The 26253-nt window shown below is 31.8% G+C and overlaps 1 protein-coding gene across 25 annotated transcripts in view; it reads right to left on the bottom strand.

Moving 5' to 3' along the window:
* The window catches only part of ZBTB20 (zinc finger and BTB domain containing 20), an 893822-nt gene that overhangs the window by 778577 nt on the left and 88992 nt on the right, over positions 1-26253 (bottom strand). For 3 of the 25 annotated variants that reach the window (XM_077118273.1, XM_077118271.1, XM_077118280.1), the window contains one exon: positions 95-194. The exons of 21 other annotated variants lie outside the window; for them this stretch is intronic. The gene's annotated coding sequence lies outside the window, so the exon portion shown is untranslated. Of the gene's footprint in view, positions 1-94; positions 195-6281; positions 11573-26253 lie in introns of those variants that run through there. One more of the 25 variants, XM_077118282.1, reaches the window with a different exon arrangement.

Genomic DNA, 26253 nt, shown 5'->3' with positions numbered 1-26253 from the left:
GAAAATATATTGAACTTCTAGAAGAATGGAAATGGAAATGAGATAAAAATAATCAGATTGGCAAAAGATGAAAAAATAGTGGGACTTGCCTTACCAGATATTAAAACTTAATTGTAAAGCTCTTCTAATCACTGGTGAGGAGTCAGAGAAGCAGGTCCCCTTGAATAGTTTTACGGAAGATAAATTGTTGCAGTCTTTTGAAAAATAACATGGAAATATTTATTAAAGTTTATATAGGGTATAAAAATATATTATATATTATAAATATACTATATATAGTATATTACTTTTATATAAAGTATATATATATACTTTATATATACCCTTTGAATCAGCAATCAAAGGGTATATATATATACCCTTTGAATCAGCAATCTTATTTGGAGTATTTATCCTACAGAAACAAAAGAACAGTGCAAAGGACTTATGGTATATATTAGAGAATTACTTAGAATGGAAAAAAAGAGAACTAAAAATTATTGCATCATATTATATGGAAACAACTGAATATTCATACTGTGGAATATTATACAGCCATTAAATAGGATAAGTATATGTTAAATGCATTGGCCTTGACAAAAGTACATGATACATTTTAAGTGAAAAAAATCAAGTTGCAAAGTAATTTCAAAAATTTAACAATCAAACCAAAACAAGAAATCCTATGGAGGTGTATATATATGTACATAGATATATAGAGCATCTACAAATATATAAGTGACTCTGGAAGGACATTTTGGAGAAGATGAGTGGAAAATTATTCACTTTAGAAATTTATCTTAGTATTGCTGGAGTTGTTCAGTTATTCCAATAAGTATTTATGATGTTAATTTTATATTATCAAGTGAAAAAGCTGAAAAATTTGGAAAATAAACATATTATGCCCTACTTCTTTAATTCTCTTTTAAGCCCTTTTGCTCTTTGTTTTTCATTTCTTTGGTTTGCTTTTTGTTTGTTTGTACATTCCTTTCACCAGCCTTTCAATAGTAATAATTGGGTGCTCGTACGGAGATTCTGCAATTTTCCATTCAACACATTCTCCTTGAGGAAATCTCTTCCCATTAATGAGCTTATCAACTGTAAATATACTGCTGGTTTCCAAATGCCTCTCCACCTCTTTGACCTCTGCTCTAATCCTAAAGTTCCTAGGTCAAATGCTTCTTGGCTATATCCCTTAGGTGTCATGTAGTCACCTCTGATTCTCTGAATAAAAATCAACTATTTTTACCTTTCAAAACCAGCTACTCTGACAATATTCTCCATTTCTATTAACAGTTCAAACATTATACTCTGAATTATCGAGGTTATAAACTTGAGATCCATTCTAGACTATTCTTTCTTCCTTACCCCTAGCTTCAAGCCATCAACAAGCACTACTAATTTTACTTCCTACGACAGCTAAGGCTACCACAGTAACATATTATAAGAGTCCATGAATCCAAATATCCTTTTAAAAATCCTTTCTCCATTCTGGCACCATAGTGATCTATTTAAAACAAATTGCACTATGTTATTTTTCTACTTAGAACCTTTAAATGGAGAAAAACAGAAGAACTTATAAGTATATCCAAGAACACTATTTTGAAATTAAGCTATCAGAATAAACATGGCAATTCTAATCAAGTAAAATGGAAAAGAAAGCATGAATATACAAAATAAAGAATAAAAAAGGTAGTTGAGAATCTATGCAAATATATATATACTAATACAACAAAATCTCAACAAAAGATATGACATTCTGGAAAATTGAAATTTTAAAATGGACTCAATAAGTAGGAAATTTCAAAAGATCAGTAAATGTGAAAAATTATTAACTGCAAAAAGGTTTCAGAAATGGAGAGTTTTAAGGGTGAATTATATTAAACTCTCAAGGATCAAAATAGGCATATCCTATGAGAACTGCATCTTTAAAAAATCATTTTCTGAAGCAAGGCTAATACCAAGGACAACCTGATAATATGAATTCATAGTTTAGTGTATGCTGTGGTTGATTAATGTGGCTAATCCCAATTGAGATAGACTGAAAGTATAAAATACACACCAAATTTTGAAGACTAAATATAAAATATATATTAATATTTTTATATTGATTCCACATTGAAATGATAGTATTTTGTATATTTGGTTAGATAAAATAAATTATTAAAATTAATTTCACTGGTTTCTTTTTAATCTTTTAAATTGAGGCTACTAGAATATTTTAAATTATGTATTTGGCTCACATTATATTTCTATTGAAGAGCACTGATACAGTCCACCTTACTTAAAAAACTCTTAAATAAACTATTAGCAAGATAAATATAGCAATATATTTTAAATCATTCAGAATGACCAAAGAAGTTTAAAATGGTTTACCATTACAGTACTTATTAATATAGTTTATCATATCATTATAATAAAGTAGAAAAATAATCATTTTATATGTGCCGAAGTCATCTGATTAAAATCAACAACTATTCAAGTTAAAAATAAAAACTCAATAATTACTAGATAAACTCTTTTAACATGATGAAGAATAACTACCTAAAAATTAACACTGCACTTGCTGAAAAACACCAGCAGTATGCCCACTGAATCTAAGAGAAAGACAAAGACACCTGCTAGCATCTCCTATTACTTGACATAATTTGGAAGTTCTAGCCATACCACAAACAAAAATCTAGTAGTATAAATACAGGAGAGGAGTAGAAAGAATTATCATTATTCCAGAAGATATAATTTACAAAAGAAATTCAAGGTAATAAACTGAGGAACTCTTAGAACTAACAGAAGTCAGTAAGTTGCCTCTTTGCAAAATAAATATATACACACACACACACAAAATTTCTCACTATACCAAGAATAGCAAGCTAAAAATATAACTGTCTAATACTATCAGTGATAAATATAAAATATATAGAAATGAACATTACAAGAAATGTATGGAAAAAGTCAAAATTTTACTAAAGAATGTTTTATATCTTGAATATATTAAGACATTTTCCAATCGGAAACCTATAAGTCAATTCTCCTCAAAAAAATTGATAACTTTAATATGGCCTCTATTAGAATTCCAATAAAATCGAAGGTGGTAGGGCTCGATCAGATTATTTTTAAGTTCTTAAGGAGGTTAAATGGACAAGAATGGCCAATCCTTCAAAATGAAAAATAATAAGAGGAAACTGACTTTACCAGGCTTAAAATGAATATTTAAAGCCACAATAATTAAAATAGCATAGTCCAGATAAAGAATAGAGAGACTGTTAGAAATGAAGAGAGAAAGAAAAAAAAGAGAAAGGCTGGAAATGGAATAGAAAGGCAGGAAACGAACCCATTTGTAAATTAAGTATTCAGCATATGATAAATAATGCATTTCAAATCAGCAGGGAAAACATAGATTTTTTTTCAATTGATGGTGCTGGGACAACTGGTTAAATATTTAGAACAGAGTAAATTTAGAGCCTATCTCACACTGTATATCAAAATAAAATTCCAGATGGTTTGAAAAGTTATATGTAAACAATTAAACCATAAAAGATCTAGAAGGAAATAAAGAGGAATTTTTAATCTGATCTTGGGTTGAGGTCTTTCTAAATGTGAAACCAAAACTAAAAGCTATAAAGGAAAACGTAATAACTTTAAAAAAAAATAGGAGATTTTACCACACACACATACACACACACACACACACACACACACACAAAGGTTTATATATTAAAAACAAACAAAATTAAAAAGCAGGCAAATTTAGAAAGATATTTGCAACATGTGACAGAATACCATGTAGAAATTAAAAATCATGATTAATACATACTGTTAAATGAAGAAAGTATATATATTATGATCCCAAATTTAAAAATAAATGTTTGTTTAAATATAATGACATCCTACAGACCATGCTGTTTCTATTTTCCATGCTTTTACTTATGTAGTTCCTTCCAACAGAGATCTGTCCTCCCTCAATGTCTAGCCATCTTCTCCTATCCATCCTTCAAGAATCATTTCAAATAGCCCTTCATTCAAGAAGTTTTCCCTGAATTACTAGGCTAGAATACATGTCTTTCCTTCTTTTGCCCATAGTACACTGTTGCACAGAATCAAATTAGTACTTCATAATATTATCTGTTTACATGTATTACCCACTCCTATGATTAAAGTTACTTAAGAGAAAGGGCCACCTTTTACATCTCTTTGCATCATCCCCAGAGCTTGCGATTCTATCCATTATGTAGTACACAATAAAAAATACTCATTTGAATTATTCTTAAAATAATGACTCTCTCTTCTAATGAGGATTATTCCAAAATGGAGCTGATGTCAAGAGGGAGCTAGGATCAAACTATAAGAAGGCTGAAAGAAAAGAAAAATATCTAGTTACTTCATAAGTAGTCCCATTTCTGAGTGCTCCTTTCTAAAACATACCAGAAGCTTCCTTCACTATACAGCTCAGTGAGTCACTTGAGAGTATCCCAGGTACATACTGATTATTCTAAAAATCTACAGACATATACTATTTACAGACCATGTCCTAAAATTTATCGCTCAAAATTTGTTATTTAATGATTTTTCATTTACAAATCTTTTCTCTTTTTAGATTTTGAGTTCTGTAGGACAAGGGCCATGTCTTATTCTAGTTAGGTAATCTACCATGTGTTTGTCTAAATATCTTAGTACTTTAGTAAACAATCAAAATACATTTTATTTATACTTTTGAATATTTTCTACTCCAATCAAAATATATTTTATTTATACTGCTGAATATTTTCTATTTTTTATATACATACTTTTCAAATTCTCTAGGATAGGGAGAGTCAAATCTAATTTCCTCCTTTCCTCACCACCACTCCAGAATGGTGGGTATGTATTGCATATTATATAAAGTACTTGTACTTGCTGAGTAAACCTGACATTAATCAAAAGAACAGCTGCAGCTGTGCTCCTGCTAACTATGCCAGTCCACAAAGCTTTTCCAATTCTCATGAACTAGTGGGGGTAATGTTGTTATACTCTTTGGGTAAGGGTATATGAGAATACCTTAAGAGAGCTTATCATTCCAACAGAAAGAATAATTTTCATTTATAAATATTCCACAAATAAAAAGTAGGTCTTCTTGAGCTAAATCATGAGATGAGGTACTGGTAAGTATTTTTTAATTGGTCACAACATTTCTACATAGAGGTTCATATACATTCAAAAATGCACAATCCCTTTTAATGTTAAATGTCAATTTACTACCACACTGCTTGGTAAATTCCAAAGTTTGTCCATAAGCTATATGATCTCCTATAGATTGAAAATATAATCATTAGATTCAAATTATTTAATGCCAAGGAGGAATGTTATCTTTTTCTCCTTCTTATGTCTTTGTTTTACAAAACTATTATCAGACAGACCATGCAAACAACTAAAAACAAAAAATTATATGGTGTAATTAATTGAAAAAATGCTTTTGCTACACACAGAAATTGACACTAAGTGCTGTATTAGCAGGAAATCAGTGATTTTCAATTGACATTGCACAGGAAATCATTTAGTGTCAATTGATATTAAATGGGCAAAATTGTACTGAATTAGTACAAAATGATTTGGTGGGAAGAAATGTGCTTCCATTAGGTGACTTGATATTAAGTGGGCTCAAATGTAATAAGTTTTAGAGGTCACTAGTCAACAAAAATCGGGGCATGCTATCCAACCCTGAGTACATCAGCCTGGTTGCTTTTAACACTCTTATCAAAAGATAAGTCAGTGTCATATTATCATGACAAAATTGTCTTCCCATGAGCTTTCAAGGGAAGTGGAAAAATTCAAATTGTCTAAATAAGCTAAATTAACCAGTGGTAAGAATCATGACTTCTTAGGCTTATTTAGTGTCCTAATCTTTTAAAAATATATTTTATAGAATTTTTACATGAAATAAAAAGCAAAATAATAGCATCTGTTTTATGTAATATGGTCCAGATTGAACTCACTATATAAAATAGCCTTGATAGTAAGCAAAGCACACAATAAATCATTGGTTGAATAAGTGATATCCTTGAATATGATGAAGAAATCACTTTATAGGTCTTTAAAGAAACCTGTATTTTTAAATCTGAGTAAAGGGGAAAGAAAAGTGTGTAGGTGCAGGAGATATATAGGAAGAGAAAAGAGACAGGAGGAGATAAGTTATTCAGTCACTACAAAGAACAAATTGCCTAAAATATCATAGATGAGCTGGTGGTAGATATGGGGATTTGTGAGGGATAGGAAACTATAATTTTCAATTGTTATCAGTAACACAAAAACAGTTATGGGGAACTCACCCTAGTAAGCATAAGGCTTGAAGAGACAACAATGATCTTTCTTTTCTAATTTGGCCCATAGAATGAAAAAAAAAAATCTCTGCAAGAATCCTAAATTCTCAAAGAGCTTATTATGTATGCACAAAAAGTTAACTGAGAACACGCCAGCATTACTAGGAAGCGAACCAAAATAAAACTCAACTTCATTAGTGAAGGAAGCTTACAACAAAACTAGAGCTACATTCAGGACAATCTTTAAGGACATGCTGCCCAAATTTACCACAGAGGAGTTACTATCAAATGGATAATAAAGAGGAATTTGCTTGGATAACAATATACAGTTATGATGATTTCTATGTACTTAGCTATTAGTAATGACAATCACAATGCTTGCATTCTCCACGTCACAATTGTTTCTCTTAGGAACTCTATGAAGTCTCTCTAATTTAGAAAAAAATATCATGATTAAAAAACTGACCCAAGTCACATAGTAATGACAGAGCAGATATTGAAGCCACATCTATCTGACTCCCAAGTTAAGGATTTTAACTACATAAATAGGCCTTTCAAACTTGGAACAGTGTAAATGATTAGAAAAAAAAATTCTTTTCCAAGAATAACTGACGTTAAAATGTCAAGAAATACACCTGAAACTGCACACATGACTGGTAGGGTTCAATAGAGGTGAAAATTTTGGATGAATGAAATTTAGGGTGAGAGGGACATTTAAGTAGCGGTTGATAGAAAATTAGTATCAAAAACATGTAACTGCCTAGATATAGCTACTCCTTTAATTCTCACTTTGAGTTTTTTGAATAAATATATCCAATAGAAAATATTTATTCTTTTTGATCTTAATATAGAGAATTCTATTTTAATTTTTAACAGTGCAAATGTATCATCACTAACTACATAGTCAAACAGTACCAAATTATGGTCATGTGCATTTTCTAAAAACAACAACTTTTCTGGGTTAAACTTCCAATCTCAAGTCTATTCATGATGATAAATGTCACAGGCTCAAAGACCTACAAGGAAAATCTATGTAGCACAACATTGTGAACATAATTAAGCAGCACCGAATTATGTATTTGAACATGGTTAAAGAGGAAAATTTAGGTTGTATATATTTTACTAGAATAAAAGTTAATTTAAAAAACATAGGACTATACAACATAAACAATGAATCCTATGGAATGGAGTATAGTTTATCATTATACAATGTTCTTTTATGAATTGTAGCAAATGTACCACACTAATGCAAGGTGTTAAGGCTGGGTAAATGGGAACTTTGTATTTTAAGCATGATTTTTCTGGAAATCTATAACTTTGCTAATAAAAAAATTAATGCAAAAAATAAAAACAGCAAGGCAAGCCTATGCTGTAAAGTTACTCTCAAATCCAATTAACAATCTTCAATAACATTGTATGGTCCTTGAATGCAAAATAACACCATAGACTACTATGAGGACAAATACTAAACAAGGTGGAAAATGCCTTGGCATTACAGACTCTACAATCTAAACAGAAAATAAAAATATCACAAATTAATAGATGGAAACACAACCAGTCACATCAATAAACACACTGCATGTATACACTCATTAAATTATGAATATTCAAGAAAGTAAGAAATAAAATTAGCATACATTACTTGTTGACCAGACTGAACTTGCGCCAGTGAAATTTTCTTGTTATACAGTTTTGATATAAAAATCATATTTTTCGTTGAATTTCTTTCATAAAACTGAGGGCATATTTCATGAAACAATTTCTTCTTAAATATAAAAAAAATTCATCCAACCTTATAGAAATCACAAATTTCACAAAATAGAAATCTTTAATAAACTATTCAAATTGTTATGTTAAAGTAAAATTCCAAAAATATTGAATATAAAATTATATCGGCGTTCTAAAAACTGTGCTACTATCAAAATTTTCTTAACACATCTGCAAACTGAAAGTCGCGAACTCTCAAGAATTAATTTTAACATAATATTTTCACCAGCATTTAACCATTGTATTGTGTCTATATCTAACTCACACAATTTTTTCATACTTTTGTTAATTTTTTTTTTTGGCACTCTCCTTTACTGGATGTTACTGGCTTCTTCTCTGACATCATTACTAGATAATATCTCAGTGACCTGTTGCTGTATCCTTAGATAGGAAGAGACAGTATCTTAAGTAAGGTCAATATGAGTTAATCATGTGGTATGAACACAGAAAAAATTTTAGAGTGTGCTAACAGAATAACAGTACCTATAATGAGGGAAATGACAGTCCCATTATGGTCAGCAATGGTGAAATGGCCCAACAAATATTGTGATACAGAATAATGACCCAGTAGCACTATAAGGTTCAAAGAATGGGGAGAAGGAAGGTATCAAAGCTAGAAATCATAATATACAATGAATGGGTGAAAGATTCAAGGACGTTAAATGCTGACTAGTTATGGGATTGGAGGAATAATCAGGAACCTGTGATCTTAGTGAGCACAAGGAGACTGGAGATATTTGTGCAAAACATGGGGAATTGAACTATTTATCATTAAGAGTATTTTCATCATATGAAGCTATGATTCTTCTCAAAGCTATGAATTGAAATATTTAATCTTGCTGAGCTGTGGCTGTTTTGTTTTTTTACATCACCGGGAATCTACATTATCAATCAACATTCATCTGATTTCTTTTTTTTAATGTTAAATAGTTGTCTTTTTTCTCAATTTAACAAGTAGTTTATGCAATGGTGAGTGCTTTTCAAAAGGTCGTGTTTTTTCATTTCAAACCTTGTGGCCTGACAAAATGATGAATAACTCACTGACTGGATGAGTCATTCAGTCATTCAAACATTTATTCAGAGACTGGTATGTGTCAAGGACTTCAAGATGGCAGACAGAAAGGGAGTCCAAGGCAGGACCATGACTAGTAATCTGTGGTGAAAGAGCTACGCAAACAACAATCATTTTACAATGTATTAGGTTTTATTCAGGAGGCATGTGCTTAAGAAGATGATGGAATGGCCTTTAGCTTCCTCAGTAGAACCAAATAAGACTTTACCGAGGAGGTGATAATTTGAGCTAGATTTTGAAAGATGAAAAGGATTTCACTAGATAGCAAGGCATTTTAGAAAGACAGAATGGTAATTTAGACAGAGGAAGCATCATATGCTCAGAGACATGTAAGTACATGATATATTTAGGAGAAATGGCAAGAAATTTAGTAAGGTTGCAATGTAAGGCATGGGGTGAAGAAAGACTAAAAATAAAACTGACAAGTAGATTGTGGTTAAATATCTAAGGTCAATATAATCCATGCTAGGATGTTTGGGTTTACCTTGAGCACAAAGGGAGGATGTTTTAAAAAAGAAGAGTGACATGGTCCAATTAGCATTTCAGAAATGTACTGGCATCAGTGTGAGAAATTGTTTTCTACCAGCCATTAGTGTTTGCTTTTGAAATATGCTGCAGGGGCAGCTGAGTACTCCAGCCGCCGGCACCAGCAAGAGTAATTTAATAGACCTCAGAAGGCAGCATAGAGCCTCCAATTCTATGGTTATAGAGAACTGATGTTCTCTATAACATCAGTTGCTATTTCTGAGCTTGTGTTTTCTACTTAAATAATTCCTTTATTGAAAAAGCTATGAAATGCATGGACTGATTGACATGAAATAGATTACTGTAAAAGGAACAATAATTTTCAGAGTTAAGATTATGTTGGTACATAATGGGGAAAAGGCAGTTAAAGAGAATTAAAATATCCAGATAGAATTAAAGGTATAACATTGAATTCAATGGCTTTTAAACATCTCTTTGAGAAGTCTTCATTTAATTTGAAATAATAATAATGCATATATGTGTACAGTATCTAAAATTTATAAAGTCTTTTCATATCCATCATGTCCCCTCTTTGCCTTGATTGCCACCATGACCTTAGGAACAAACATTACTATCCCCATTTTACTGGAAAGGAAACAGAGGCTAATGTAGTTTTATATACTATGGTTAATAAATGATACTGCTAAAACCAAACCTCTAATTTTCAGATAGTAACTCTAGTCCTTCATTTACTTTGTCATATTTCACAGTTTGAAACATGTTGGAACCAGAAGGTGAAAACAAGATGACAGGACCAAATAATTCTATGCCCTTCTATGAAAAATGGAAAGGGCAATAATGCCAATACTATAAATTGGATTGCATATTCAATAAGTGCATGTTTTTCTGATAATTATTTTGGAAGAATTGGCATGCCAAAAAAATTATGACCAATATTTAGCACCATCAGGGAATTCACACTGTAAAAACTCTTTACATTTTTCAGATTTGGGTTGATATTTTGATGACCAGCTAATTAGGAAATGGCTTGTAATTCAGGTCCTGAAATTTCCAAATGACTGTAAATCCCTTATGGAGAAACCCATTCTGCTTGCCCAACATCATCGTATTTTTAAAACTGGCACAAAAGTTTGAATACTCAACAGTGAAATAGGTTATTTAGTAATGTAGAAGGTCTCCCTCCCTCTTTTTCTTAAGCAGAAGCTACTCTAAGGACCCTGTCTGGATTATAAGAATGAACGTTTTTCTTTTCTCAGAGAGTTTCTTCTAGCAAATCAGAGGTTAACTTCTACCTGTCCCCGCCCCCAACCTTCTTTTCTGATAGCCAAGAATCCAGCCCCTGAGGAGTTGGCTTTGCAGTGTATTTGATAATCTCTGCCCAGACATACCAAGGTAGACTGAGACCATGACATTCAACAATTTTGAAGCTGGAAAAAAAGCAGAATCAAATAGAGAAGCACAGGAAGATGAGATACACAGAGAACATAAAAAGAGAGGAGGTGGTAAAATAGCGGCCTCTTTTAAAGATCATTAGGTGTACCAGATATTTAAAACTTATCACAATGTACTCTATGCAATCAATGAAAGTAAACTCCATTTTAGAAAACATGTTAAGGTACATATGAAAAAACTTTCCAATGGATCAGCTCATCTCCAACTTAGTTGCTGAAGCCTGCCCAAATGCAGAGGAAATTTCCATTCAGATCTTGAGAAAGAACAGAGCTGTCTTTACAACATCTTTAATTACTTGTGGAATGAGTCTAAAAACACAGTGTCTAGCAGTCTTGAATTAGAAATTCTCTATAGCAGCAGAATGAATCAGCATAGTACACATATGTTATTTTTTAAATGCATTGTGGTCATATATATATACATACATATATATATACACATAAGTTTTGCTATTTCATTTCTGTCTACATTGTAAAATAAAATTTACAATGTTATTCTACTATCACCAACATTCATTATCAAAATTTTTTCATCATCCCCCAAAAAACCTCTGTCTTCATTAAGCAATTCTCCCATTCTTACCCCCACCCCCGCCCATTAACCTCTCATCTATTTTGTCTCTATGAATTTGTTTTCTAGATAATTCATATAAGTGGAATCATACAATATTTGCCCCTTGTGTTTCAACTTATTTCACTTAGCATAATGTTTCAAAGTTGATCTATGTTGTAATATGCATCAGAACTTCATTCAATTTAAGGCTGAATAATACTCCAATGTATGTGTGTATACATGTGTAGACCTATATATTTGTGTGTGTGTGTATTTTTTTTGCTCATTTATTCATCTGTTGATGACATAGAGTTGTTTTTCTTTTGGTTATTGTGAATAATGCTGCTATGAACAATGATGTACAAGTATCTGTTTGAGTCCCTGCTTTCAATTCTTTGAGATACACACCTAGGAATGGAATTGCGGATTCATATAGTAATTTTCTTTAACTTTTTGAGGAAGCACAAAACTGTTTTCCATAGAAGTTACATTTAACATTTCCTCCAGCAATCCATAAGGGTTACAATTATTCCACATCCTTGTTATTTTTTGTTTCTTTTCAATAATAGTGATTCTAGTAGGTATGAATGGCATCTTGTTGTTTTGATTCGTATTTCCCTAATAGCTAATGATATTGAGCATCTTTTCATGTGTTTATTGGCCATTCATGCATCTTCCTTTGACCATTTTTAAGTTGGATAGTTTGTTGTTGAGTTTTAAGAGTTCTTCATATATTCTGGATATAAAAATCTTAACAGATGTATAATTTGCAAATACATCTTCCCATCTATAAATTGTTTTTTCACTTTCTCGATAATGCCCTTTGATGCACAAATGTTCATTTTAATGAAGGTTGATTTTTTTTTTCTTTTGTTGCTCGTGCTTTTGGTGTCATGTTTAAGAATCTGTTGTCAAATCCAGGGTCATGAAAATTTTCCCCTATGTTTCCTTCTAGGATTTTTATGGTTTTAGCTCTTATATCTAGGTCTTTGACACATTTTGATTTATATTTTAATATGGTGGGAAGTAGGGTCCAACTTCATTCTTTTGCATGTAGTATCCAATTTTCCAAGCATATTATTTTGAAAAGGACTATTCTTTCTCCATTAAGTGAACTTGGCACTTTGTCTAAAATGACAATTTGTCAGAAATCAAGTGGCTGTTAATGTATGTTGAGTGTATTTATAGACTCTCAATTCAATTCTATTGATATATATGTCTATCCTTATGCCAGTACCATACTGCTTGTTATGGTACTATAACTTTGTAGTTACATTTTGAAAATGAGAGGTATGAGAACTCCAACATGGTTCTTTCTCAAGATGCTTTTGCTATTTAGAGCCCCTTGCAACTCCATATGAATATGAAGATTGGCTTGTCATTTCTGAAAAAAAAATGCTGTTGGAATTTTTATAGGGATTGTGCTGAACCTGTAGATTGCTTTGAGTAGTACTGACATTTTAACAATACCAAGTCTTCCAACCCATGAACATAGATGCCTTTCCATTTATTTCTTGTAGTTCTCTTTTGTAGTTTTCAGTGTACAATTATTTTCCCCTTTATTTAATATTATTCCTAGATACTTTATTCTATTATATGTTACTGTAGTAAACATATTAAACTTTAAATAAATACATTAACCCTGAAAAATAGTCTCTGAAGGAGTTTATATTTTTCCTTAAATGAACTATTAAAAAGTAGCTGGAATCAGAGCAGTTGTCATGTCTACATAGGAATGGGTTTTGAGATAAAATGCTTTATTTACCTCTTCAACCTTTTATTTTCCCCCTATAATTCCTATTTCCTTGAATTCCTAAGCCCTTACTTTTAGGGTTTACTCTCTTAAGAGGTTTCAATAATATAATACTAAATATTGGCATTCTTGCTGCCACCAAGGCTAGGTTCAACCTCTTTTATTCCTTAATGAAAAAAAAAAACAATAACAATGCATAAATCTGCTTGTAGGATATGGAAGCAAACTTTCATTTTTTTCTAGTTATCACATATTTTTCTTCAAGCTTCAGACCTAAATGAGAGGATAAAGGGTCAATGTGGCTCAGCCCTATTATCTGGTTAATCTGAATGGCAAAATGAATGACAGTAAAGAAAAAAGAAAAGACACCTAAATCAAATGATGCTGGTTTGAAGATTTTAATGAGTATTATTAAAATTTTGAGAAAAATGAGATTACTTTGATCATTATCCATATCAATAAATTTCAATAAGAATCATGAGGGAGGTGTTTAAAACATAACAATGCCAGAACGCCAACCTATATGGATTAAATCACAATCTGAGAAGTGTCAAGTTTAAAGCCTATATAGGATAGCATTTTCTTTTTCGTGAGACTTATTTGCAGAATTATTAAGAACAGGCCATTTTTAGCCACTGTTTGGTTGCTGACCTTGTCCTTGACAAACAGGTATGTATACAAACCCAGCCTCACTAATTACTTGCTGTGTCTCTGCCCATAGGTGATTCAATCTATCTCACTCAGTCTCAGTTTCCTCATCTCCAAATAGGCATAAAAACTACTGCATGAGAATATCACAAAAATTAAATCAAATAATGCAGTAAAGTAACTGTAGAACAGTTACTGGCCCATAGATTGCACCAAATATTTGTTGACAGTATTGTTATCAGAGCTTGTGCCTCTGTGCTTGGGCAAAGTCTGTCAGTGTGACAGAAGAAAAATGGCATACCCATGAATAAGGAAAAGGAAGAACATTCTTTCAACATCAATCTCAGCCAGCAATGCGCTGCACACATAAAACAGAGGGGAGAAAGGAGCAAAACATATTTGGGTTTCCTCTGATGGATGTTTATCTCAATGTAGTATTCTCATGCCACACATAGGACCACAAAAGGCTCTGTGGAACACAACATGCAATTTCCTGTAAGAATCATGAATCCCATTCATTAAATTAGCTATATTGTACATCTTCAATTTCTCTATTTCAAATTCCATCCAACTATAAAACATGAAGCATTTATATATAATCCATGTATATATAAATATAAAAATTATATATTTACATATGTGTACATAATACTTGAAAAGTGAGGTGATTTTTCTATTGCCTATATAATTTTTCAGTAATGGTTGATTTCTATAGTAAGAATACATCATTTTTATTATAAGTAAAAACAAGAGAGCTATTTTAATTGGAATTAAATGCCTAAAAAGTTATATCCACTAAACAAAAACAGACACTACACTTTTCTAAAACTATACCTGTAACAGGAAAAATATTTTTCACAAAGTATGCACTATCCTTACAATTTTTTAAAAATGGGACAGGGCAAACAACACAAACGTAATGAATCCAGCCAAATTAATGGTGCTATAAATGCAGATGCTCACTGATAGGGATGAGCTTTATAATATCAAAGGACAAACTAAAGAAGGGAAGGGGACAGGAATATAAGATTTAACCCTCCCTTAGGAAAAAAAAATGAAGAAAAAAATCAACAGAAGAGAGGTCCTTTCTTTTTGTATATTACTCCCTTTTATTTTTTTCCTAAATTCAAATTCTGATATGAATTTTTTCCTCTATTCTCTCTTTCTTCTCATATTTTATGATCCTAAGATTGTTTCTCAAATTGTTGTCATCTGCTAGACCATTTGATGAAGATTCAACAAATATGTGGGCCACCAATTTTAGCTGGAAGGTTGCTATTGTTTGCAATCTTTCATTAAGGTGCATCTATCTGACTAAGCGATAAGTTGTTTGAGCCATAGATCAGGTTGTACATCCAGAATTGTTTTCTCTTCATTTCTACTGAATGAGAAAATCATAATTTACAATTATAGGTTTTTGGGATTAGCATCAAGTTAAAGGTGGATCAGCCAGGTAGTTCTGGATCAACTGCAACAAAAATTGACCCAGAGATTATGGAGCAGCTTCTCATTGGAGATTACCTTCACTATGTGTCAGAGGCTAGGTCCACAATTACAACCCACATTGAAACCTAAAAAGCTGAAGGTTTCAACTGGAAAGATGGAGAGGGATGGGCCCTTAATTCATTCTTTGGTAGCATTCAGTCCTATACAGTTGTTAGAGAAAAACAACTGTATAGGACTGAAAATTGCACCTGGAGGTTGTTTTTAAACAGGTTCAATAATGTAGCATCAGTTTTTTTTTTATCACAAAATGAAGAAACACATCAAATATTGTGAAAGAATCAAATGCTCAGGGATTATTGAGCCATTTGCACCAGAGTTTGTTATTTCAAACTGTCCTGATATCTTATCCTCAACTAAAATCATGGTGGCCTTAAATTAATAGGTTAAAGCTGTTTACTAACTTCCAAGGCTTCTTGCAATTAAAGGACCACTCTTTATAGGTATTAGAAGATTATGAGAAATGTTATTTCTCTCAAACCTCATTCATACCTGTCAGTGTAGTTTACGAACTCTTTCAGAAGTCACTTTTATTCATATTACAAAAGTCCTGTTTGCTATAGTAAAAGCTGGTTTTTCATACAGTAACAATGACAGTTTTCCAATCAATATCAGTCAACATTACAGTTCAGAAAATAATTATTAAACACAAATGCAAATCTCTATTGCAAAGTATGGGTTTTTAGTTATAAGTAGATCAAAAAGTCATCAAGCACTTCTCACCCAGATATTCACTGTACAAATGCCAAGAGCTGATTTAGAGCTTTCAACTTAACTGCTAGCACATACATTAGACAGTATCTGGTTTTCTCCAGAATGTATTAAACATGTTGATATAAAGGAATTTTATCAATAGTTTCTGCTGTTTTCTCTCTGAGCATAATTGTCATTAACTTTGAGGTCAATTTTACCAGTTTGAGGCAATTCTGTACAAAGTACTTGCATCTGTTTTTGCTAAGAAGATTTCTACTCTGAATAAAGCCTTTGTAGTTTTGATCTTTCCACCTTTGGTAATTTTTGTTCCAGAAAGTATTCAAAATGACAAAACAAGCTCAATAACTCCCTTTGATTTTTTTGACAAAGTTTAAGGAGACAAAACACTATGAGCTAGGAGGAAAAAGGACTCCTGCTATTCATCATTATGCTATTTGTACTCTTTCAACTGCTTATATGATCATCACACCTGCATATCCATTCAACATGCACTTAATGTATATTCTACATTACTCTACAATACCATTCACTATTTATATTTACAATATTATTCTGAATTATGTAGCTAACATTTTCAACAATACATATATTTCAAGAAACCTATTATTAACTACCAATACAGTTTTGTGAAATGGAAATGTAACAGAAAAGTAGCAATGAACAATGCAAAGGTTAACAAATGTAAATAATCCATAAGTATTACACAAATACATTAACTAAGACCTGGGGATGCAAGGGTGGTTCAATGGTAGAATTCTCGCCTGCCATGCGGGAAACTGGGTTCAATTCTTGGTCCATGTACTTTCCCAAAAAACAGACAAGCAAAACAAACAAAAATTCAACAAATGGTGCTGCAATAACAGGATACTCACATGGAAAAATAATGAAATGTGACCCCGCCAAACAGCATACAAAAAACAAAAACAAACAAACATTAACCAATACCTATCATTTACATATACTATCGTTGGTTGAGATAAATTGTCTTTGCAGTATGTATGGAATCTTTAAGAAAAAGTTTGTAAAATCTACAGTTAATCTTATATTTTATGCTTATGAAGTGTATGTGAATAAAATTATTTCATTGCTTTTTTTTTTTCTCTAAAGCTGTCAAAAGTCATACACCTGTTGCTAAATTACCAGGTCTGTAGGCAACAGTTAGAGAAACACTGGTATAAAGGACAAAAGCCAGAAGTTTGAGTTACAACAAGTGAGGCAGCAAAGGCAGATCTTTATAACAAAAAAGAAAACAGTTCTAAGTAATTGAGAAGCTTTCAAAAATAGCAAGCCAGTCACATCCTAAATAATCCCCCTCGCCTTCATCTGTGACTGAAAAACATGTTTCATTCAGATACCCTCTTATGTAACATGAAAGAAAACCACATTCAATGGATCTCCTGAGTAATAAAACTCAGTTGCCCAGTTTAGTCTGTATAATTGTGGGCTTCCTTGGTTAAAAATGGCTTGGCTCTAGTTCAGTGGTAGAATTCTCGTCTGCCATGCAGGAGACCCAGGTTCAATTCCCAAAAAACAAATAAATGAACAAACAAAAATTCAACAAATGATGCTGCAATAATGGATACTCACATGGAAAAATAATGAAATGTGACCCCACCATACAGCATAATAAAATAAAATAAAATGGTTTGGGTAAATCCCAAAAAGTATCTTCTCTTGAGTAATACCTCAAACAAACAGCAAAAGAGAATATCACATTGTAGATATGATTTCAGTAAGTTCTCTTTCTTCTAAATGTTCATTATATTTTTATAGTTAACTCATGCATTGTTGTAGCACTTTAAGATACAAACCCTTATGGAAATCCCCCCTTTTTGAAGGCCATGCACCTCAGTCAGCACCACAACCTTTTTAAAGCAAAATACAGTTGGGATGTCTAGAAAGGTTTGGGGGTAGAGCCAAGGAAATTAAGCTTATAGATAAGCAATGAAGATTCTTCAAAACCAGAAGGTATTTCCCTTTTCCCTTTGTATCACATTTCATCAATTTTTTTTTCATTTTGTTTTTTCTACTTTACAATTTATATAACCTCTGACACGGTAAAAATGTTGCTTCTACTCTTTAAAGGGACAATTTAAGAGGTTCTACTGTGGGGGAATACCAGACATTTCTGCCCCAAATATGGATCTTCTGCAGACTTGTGTGGTGGACAAATATGTCACAGAGAATAGCATTCTCCTGTTCTTTCCCTGCTGAGTTTGTTTACTCTGCACTTTGAAAACCAAAATTTCCTTAGAAAACAGTGTGCTCAAAAGTACAAACCAGGTCTTATTTTCTAGTTATTAAATTCTGGAGTGTTCTCTGATATATGGTTGGAATTATATTTTACAGGATACAGAAACACAAAGAAACTGAAGCTCTTTCTGAATGCTGCCACAATTTGCTCAACACATATCAGTTTCATGCTTCAATTGGTGATGAACAGCTTGTTTTGGAGTAAAGTTCAACTTCATGTATGGTGGAATTGCGTATTTACAAGGTTTGTTCCCTAGGCAGTAACCTGGAATTGTGTCAATTCCTTGATCTCAGAGCTAGTAAGACCTTGACAGTGAGATAAAACAAAACAGTAATAATTAGTGAAATTTTTAATATCAAATAGAAATTCTCTTCTTACTTGAAGTTCATATGTAAAGGAATCTATTATTTCTACCTAAATCCAATTAGTAGCCCTTATCCCTGAATTAGAAAATAGAAAATAGAAATTTTCTGTACAGGCCTGTGCAACATCTCATCTTGAGACCACCTCAAAGCCTGACTACGTAATGTGGTTTAAATAGTATGCCAGAGTCAGGGCCTTGGGTTCATGTGATTTATACCAATAAACTATAATGATAATTATAATATCTCAACAGAATGCTCGTCATTTCATTGATAAAACTGTAAGATAAATAATGTTGACTGAATTAAGCCAAATGTTGAAATGATTATAACTATGTACATTTTCAGGGAAAATGTTGCAGAGCCTACCTCTGCAACTTCATCTTTTACAGGTAGATACACACCCACCTGCAAGTTTCACTCGACTCATGAACCTGTCATATAACTTTTTCTTTTAACCTCCAGGCTTTTGGACAAGCTGTTCCTTTTCTTGCAACACTTCTACCACTAGTTAATTCCTATTCATCTTTCTAGGAAGCCTTCCCTGATGGCTTTGAAATGTATCAGATTCACATTTGCTACTCTCAGAGTTTATGTACTAAGATTATGAAAGGTCATTCATCAGTCTTTTCCCACGTACATAGGAAGTGAAACAAATGATCTGACTATTTTTGCTTTTTTATTTACAGTTTAAACATTTCTTAAACACTTCTGTTTGAACATCTTAATTTTGGAATGATCTAATTACTTCTAATAAGAGTTTTATAGTAATCCATGGATTATCGAGCCTACCTCTGCAACTTTACAGGTAAATACACTCCCACCTGCAAGTTTCACTCTAGACTCATGAACCTGTCATATAACTTTTTCTTTTAACCTCCAGGCTTTTGGACAAGCTGTTCCTTTTCTTGCAACACTTCTACCACTAGTTAATTCCTATTCATCTTTCTAGGAAGCCTTCCCTGATCAATTAGGCTTGGGTTGGGTGCCTCTCTTATATGCCTCTATAACTCTCTCTTGTTGCTTGCTTCAATAGTAATTAATGTATAGTACTGAAAATTTCCAGCTACTTATCTGCATCTCTCTCTGTAGCATGTGTTCCTTGAGGACAAGAAATATTTGATGATTACTTTTATATAAATTTGATGATTACTTTTCAATAAATATATTGAAAAATTTGATGATTACTTTTCAATAAATATATTGAAAGTGACAGGTATTCAATATATTTATTATGAGATATTTAGTATATTCCAGAATATTAGGCAAAATATTTACTCAATATTATTACTCAGAAAAGAGGGTGTAGCTTATTAAAAAGTTCAGACAAAAGCCCTCATGTTATGAGCAACAGTCCCAATTATTTTATTTCAAATGACAAAGTGCTGTTTTGGAATGATGTATTAGCTAGAAATGACCCCAATCACTATTAATTTGGGATAATCTTAGAAGTTATTCTGACAGACAGGTAAAAATGGAGGCAAAGAAATTTAATACAGTTTTAAAGTTTATTCTTAGTAATTTTATTCAAAATTCCAATGGAAATAAGCCTTTCAGAGAACACTTAAAAAAGCAAAAGATTATATTGTTACATTACGGTAGTCAAATATATATATACCTAAGGAACAAGTGTTAAAACAACACCCCTAGTGTGTTATGTAAGATGTGTCTCATGATGAAATTTTAAGTGATAGTATCATACATGGATTCAAAACATGCTAGAACTCAAATAACTTGAATGAAACTGAAGATGACATGCTATGGAAAACTTTGAAAAAGACACTAATTTTATAAATGTATGTAAAGAATTGGAATAAAGCTATTTCATGAAATTTAAGCTAAAATATAGTGAATTAAAATATTGTTTTATGTGACATTTTTAAAATCAGGCATATGTAACTAAATCACAAGTATCATAAGTAAACATTTATCTATTTCACCCAAAGCTCTTCTTACAAGTCTTTTTTTCCCATGATAAATTCCCAATGCCTTGTGAACCAATATATTACAACTAAATTCTGAATAAAATGTCTATGAAATACAATATGATTATGGCAACAAAAACAGAAAAAGTACATAAATAGAGTATAACAGAATGAATTGGTATTAGGATATTTTTCAAACTTTTTATTTGGTTTAGTTTGTGGTAGGTCTAACACTATACTGCAGAGAACATCATCTTTCCCATAAATTACAAAAACGTGCCATTTCATTTAAATTGGACTTTCATATTAAATTGTTTAAATTAGTTCTTTATTCTGCAGGCAAAATCATGGCCCATTGTCTCCCATTTGACAATATCTTCTTGGTAAAATTAAATATTCAGAGTTTAACATATGAGGCGTTGAAATATACAAGGCTTTTCACATATGCAAAACAGAAAGCCTATGACTCAATTGATGAAGAAACAAACTATAGAGAAATAGCTGTGAAGGAATATGTTTCTTATTAAGATTAAAATATCAAACGATCTGTTCATAGTGAGCAGTAAAAGGCACCATTTCAATTTTCAATATAAGTTGTTCTTTTTCTTTTGTCTTTCCAAAGAAGGACTAAAATAACAAATAATAGTCATATAATTTAACTAGCCTTTAAGTTTTGCTAACTTAAGCTCAAATGTTGTAATCAGAACTAATCTGTTGAGTTCTTCATCCAACTTCCTAATATTTAAAATGAGAAACATAGGTTTAGAGCGATTACATGAAATTTTCAGATTTTTGCAGTTATTTCGTAGCCACATTAGATCCCAAACTCAAATCTTTTCAAGTCAAGTGTCCTCTCCACTCTACCATGTTCTATTTTCATTGTCTCTAGATAGTTTACTAAAAGTGAAAATTAACCAAATATAATTAATTATTATTTGTTAAAACAGGAGAAATGTTTCAGGTCATTCATTATCAGTTACATGGTTTGGGGCAGTCAGCTGCCACGTCATAAGGACTCTCAGCAGCCCTACGGAGAAGCCTATCCTATATGTTGAGGAACCAAGGCTTCCTACCACCAACCAGCAAGGAACGGAGGCCACCAGCCAATAGCTAAGTCAGTGAGACACCTTGGAAGAAGACCCTGCAGTTTCCAGACAACTGCTGCCCTGGCCAACATCTGGACTGAAACCTCATAAGAGACTTTGAGCTAGAACCACACAGCGAAGCAGCTCATGATTTACTGACCCACAGAAAAAGTGAGATAATAAATGCTTTTTGTTTTAAGCCATTAAGTTTGGGGTACTTCGTTATACAATAAATAACAGATAAGTAACACCCATTATGAGACATTAGGTAAGTTATCTAGCTCTCTGAACTAGTTTCTTCACTCTTACAAGATAATACAGATACTGATTTCTAACTGACAGCATTGTTATAAAGATAAACAATATAAAAACACTGTGCCTAGCAGACAGTAAAAGTTCAGTAAATGTTCTTTATTATTTCTACAATAATTAAATAATAGCATCATTATTCATCACTTTCCCACGCTTCATATCTCATTAATTTGTGTTTACCTCATTAGCTAAGTGAGTAAAATTCATACACTAAAAGAAAGACAAAGGATTAAAGATTTGATTATAGAATATAAAATAATAAAAGTATTAGAGGGAATACACAAAGGATATTTTTTTAATCTTGGGGTAAGGAAATTTTCCCTAACATAATGCCAATGTAAGAAATCATAAAAGAAAATATTGACAGATTAACTACATAAAACTTGAAAATATGTGTAGTCTAATGATTGGATATAAAAATTAAAAGTCAAAAGAAAAAAGATATATAAAAAAAAGGGGGGCAGGCCACGGTGGCTCAGCAGGTAAGAACGCTTGCCTGCCATGCCAGAGGACCAGGGTTCGATTCCTGGTGCCTGCCCATGTGAAAAAAAAAAAAGAGAAAAAAAGATGAAAATACCTTATATACCACAAAGAATAACAGAATCTTATAAGGAAATGCATGTCTAAGTATGTGGAAGGAGAAGGTATAATACTGTTCTTACAGAAAATCTGAATAAGAATTTCATGAAATAAATTCATATGATTACTTAACATATATAGAGATGCTCAAAAAATAAAAGGAAATACAAAATCAAAATGTCAGTGAGGTATCTTTTTTTTTATCTAGCTTAGATTTAAAATACTTAGTATTGATGAGAGGATAGAGAAACAAGCACACCTTTGTGAGAGGGTAAACTGGCCCCAAATTTCTGAAAGCACTCTGGAAGTACATACCACAATCTTATATGTGTCCTCTCTTGACCTGGATATGATTTTGTCCTTAAATATGCAAATAATCATGTAAAATGATATACATATATTTTAAAAGACAAACATGTCTCTCACATTGCTGAATTTTTAAAAATTAGTGTATAGTATGGGATTATTATATGTTTCCTTTCTGCTTTTTAAGATTGCCTTCCCTTCAAAAATTATAAAAAGATATATACAACTATCAATAATGCTTGTCTATAGATATGAGAGGAGTTGTTAGTTTATATTTAGATAATTAAATACTAAAGCCACCTAACTGTTTCATAGCCAAATCTTATGTTTAGACTTAATCTGAGAAGAGAAGAGGGAAAGGAGATTTTTTTTTTCCTTTTCTACTTAATAGTATAATTTGAAATGAGAAATAGTTGGATAACAATAACAAGTTTGTGTCTAGTTAGTGTCTCAAAGAGTTTGATTCGTTGTGTTGGAGCATTCTTTGAGCTTCTTTATCAAATATCAGAGTATTTTAGAATATATACTCTATTGTATATATTGTATGTATCTAAAAAACAATGTATATATTGTATATATCTAAAAAATAATCTGTACACTCCAATGACCTGGACATAATTTACAACATTATTGAGTCACAGGCTTAAACATCATCTATACCCTCTTGCTTTCACCAACACTTCTGTGGATGAGCTTATTCCAACTGTCATCTTCAATAAAATAAACATCAGTAGAACAAAAGTCTCTCTTCATCTGGACAATAAATTTCTTTCAACGTACTCTATGATTGCATTCTTTTTTCTAAAATCAACTTGGAGAGGTATCATCTATATACAATATAATAAACTCATTTTGAGTGTACAGTTAAGTGTATTTTGGCAAATATATATGCCCACCACCAACACAATCAGGATATAGAACATCTCAATCACTGCAAAGATTCCCTTGTATCACTTACCATTCAATTTTCGCTCCCCCATCCCTGGCCCCAGTGAACCACTGATGGGTTTTGTCATTAAAGATTAGTTTTTCATGTTCTGGTACGTCATGTAAATGGCATATAAACTCTTTTGGGACTAACTACTTTTACTCATCATAAAATTTTAAGAATTCATCCATACAGTTCCCTTAAATTGCTGGGTATTATTCCATTATACGAATATATCCCAATATGTTTACAAATTCAACTGATGAAGGGCTGATGCCAGTTTGAGGCTTTTCTGAGTAAAGCTGCTATGAACATCTGTGTGCAAGTCTTTCAGGAGGAGACAAGTTCTTTTTTCTTGGGTAAACAAGAGAGGAATTGCCGGATCATATGGGAAGATGAGTGTACGGTTATCTTTTTAAGAAGCTAAAAAGCAGTCGTATCATTTTACAATGTCAAAAATTTTACTTCTACATACCCCACAATACATTGTTACTATTTTTTGTTTTTAACAGCCAGTTACCTTTTAAATAAATGTTGAAAGATAAAAAAACATATTTTATATTTATCCATACATTTACCATTCCTGGTACTGTGAAAAACAAATGGCACACAGTAAATATTCAATAAATGTGAACAAATATTATTACCACCTGCAAACCTTTCCTCTATTTCTTTATGTACAAATCTTATTCATTAATCATGATACAACTAAAATTCTACCTCAGCAGGAAGCCTTTCCCTTGGATCCAAGATAATAGTATGTTTTCTTAAGATACTCATCACTGGGTATGTGTGTTATATTTCTTTTTTTTCTTTCAATACTAAGCAATAAAGTCCTCAAAGAAGCCTCCATATTTTGTTCTCCCTTTAAAAAAAAACACATAATGAACGGTAAATTGCCTTGTATTTAGTAGGTTATTAAAAATAAAATCAAATGACTTTCTGAGTGAAGTTTTTCAAATAGCTCATGAATCTTCCTAAATATACTATCGTTTTGTCAAATCCCATGCTTACACCAAGAGACATATGTTTGCAACATTCTTATCTAATGTCCTAGGAAAAAAGGGAAATGAGATTAGTATGACATGACTTGCTCTTAATAAAATAATGATGTGACTTATAATAATCACCTTCGTTTCAACATGCTCCCAAATAATCTATTCAATATTTCAATTCAGAATTTTTCTGTGGATAAAGTTACAGCCTGTAGATTACAGAATTCATCTTTATTTTATCTTTAACATTTTATACATTTACTTACATACAGTATTTTTACCTTCCAAGTCTTTAAGATGTTATCATCTCTGGAGGTTATGAAGTTCAGTGTAAAGACTATAAACTTTGGAGCAAAAGTCCTTGGGTTTAGATTCCAGTTCCTCTAATGGGCAGCTGTGACTTGAAAAAATTATTTAATTTTAGGTTAACATATCTATAAATGGAGTGAACAGCTTCTTCTGGGGTATAGTGAATATTAAATGAAAGTAAGTGAAAGTGTCTAAGTGTTTAATGCTCAAAATGCTTAAACTGCTTGCTTGTCCAAGTCTGTTTCCTTAATCATAAAATGGGAAGAATCATCCTTCCTTAACTTTTAAGACTCACCAATAGGATCCAGTGAGCAAATATACTGACAATGCTTTGAAAGTCATGCATTACATAAATGCACAAGTTTTTCAACAGTTGTTATCACCCTAATTGGGATAAAGTTTTTAAAACTCCATGGACTCCTATTTTAAAGTTGCCAAAATGGCCTCTTACTAATCAATCCTTAATTTCCATTCCTTGATCTCCAATTTGAAGATTATCCCTTATATATTATACGAGAATAATATAATAGAAAAATATAAGGAAAATAAACGTTTATCTTTCTTCTCCGTATCACCTTCTAGGTGTTTATTTTATGTCAAATTCTCCCAAGTATTCACCCAAAAGCCCTATCTATTCAGTGTGAGATAACCTTTCAAATTCTTCCTAAAAGTTTATGATTTTAAAATAGTAAATTAAAGTGTCATCAGTCATACAGAAAAGAGAGCTAAAAATACTAGACCAGCTTTTCATAAATAGCTGGAAATACTTAATATAGATGGATTTAAAATAGCAATTACTAGGAAAAGAAAAATCAATTATTTATTGTAGGATAAAAATATTTCAACAGCTATATCTCCACATATCCTGAAAATCTTCTTGAAACCCCAAGCAATGATCCTTTGTATCACACCAAAAAAACTAAATAATAGGCACTTGCATTCTGTGACATAAAAAGACAATATAGAAATGTATATCCTC

The sequence above is a fragment of the Tamandua tetradactyla genome, chromosome 10 (assembly GCF_023851605.1).
Source record: "Tamandua tetradactyla isolate mTamTet1 chromosome 10, mTamTet1.pri, whole genome shotgun sequence".
Taxonomy (NCBI): Eukaryota; Metazoa; Chordata; class Mammalia; order Pilosa; family Myrmecophagidae; genus Tamandua; species Tamandua tetradactyla.
Note: the sequence above shows the minus strand (reverse complement) of the source record. Positions and strands in the feature narration are given on the sequence as shown.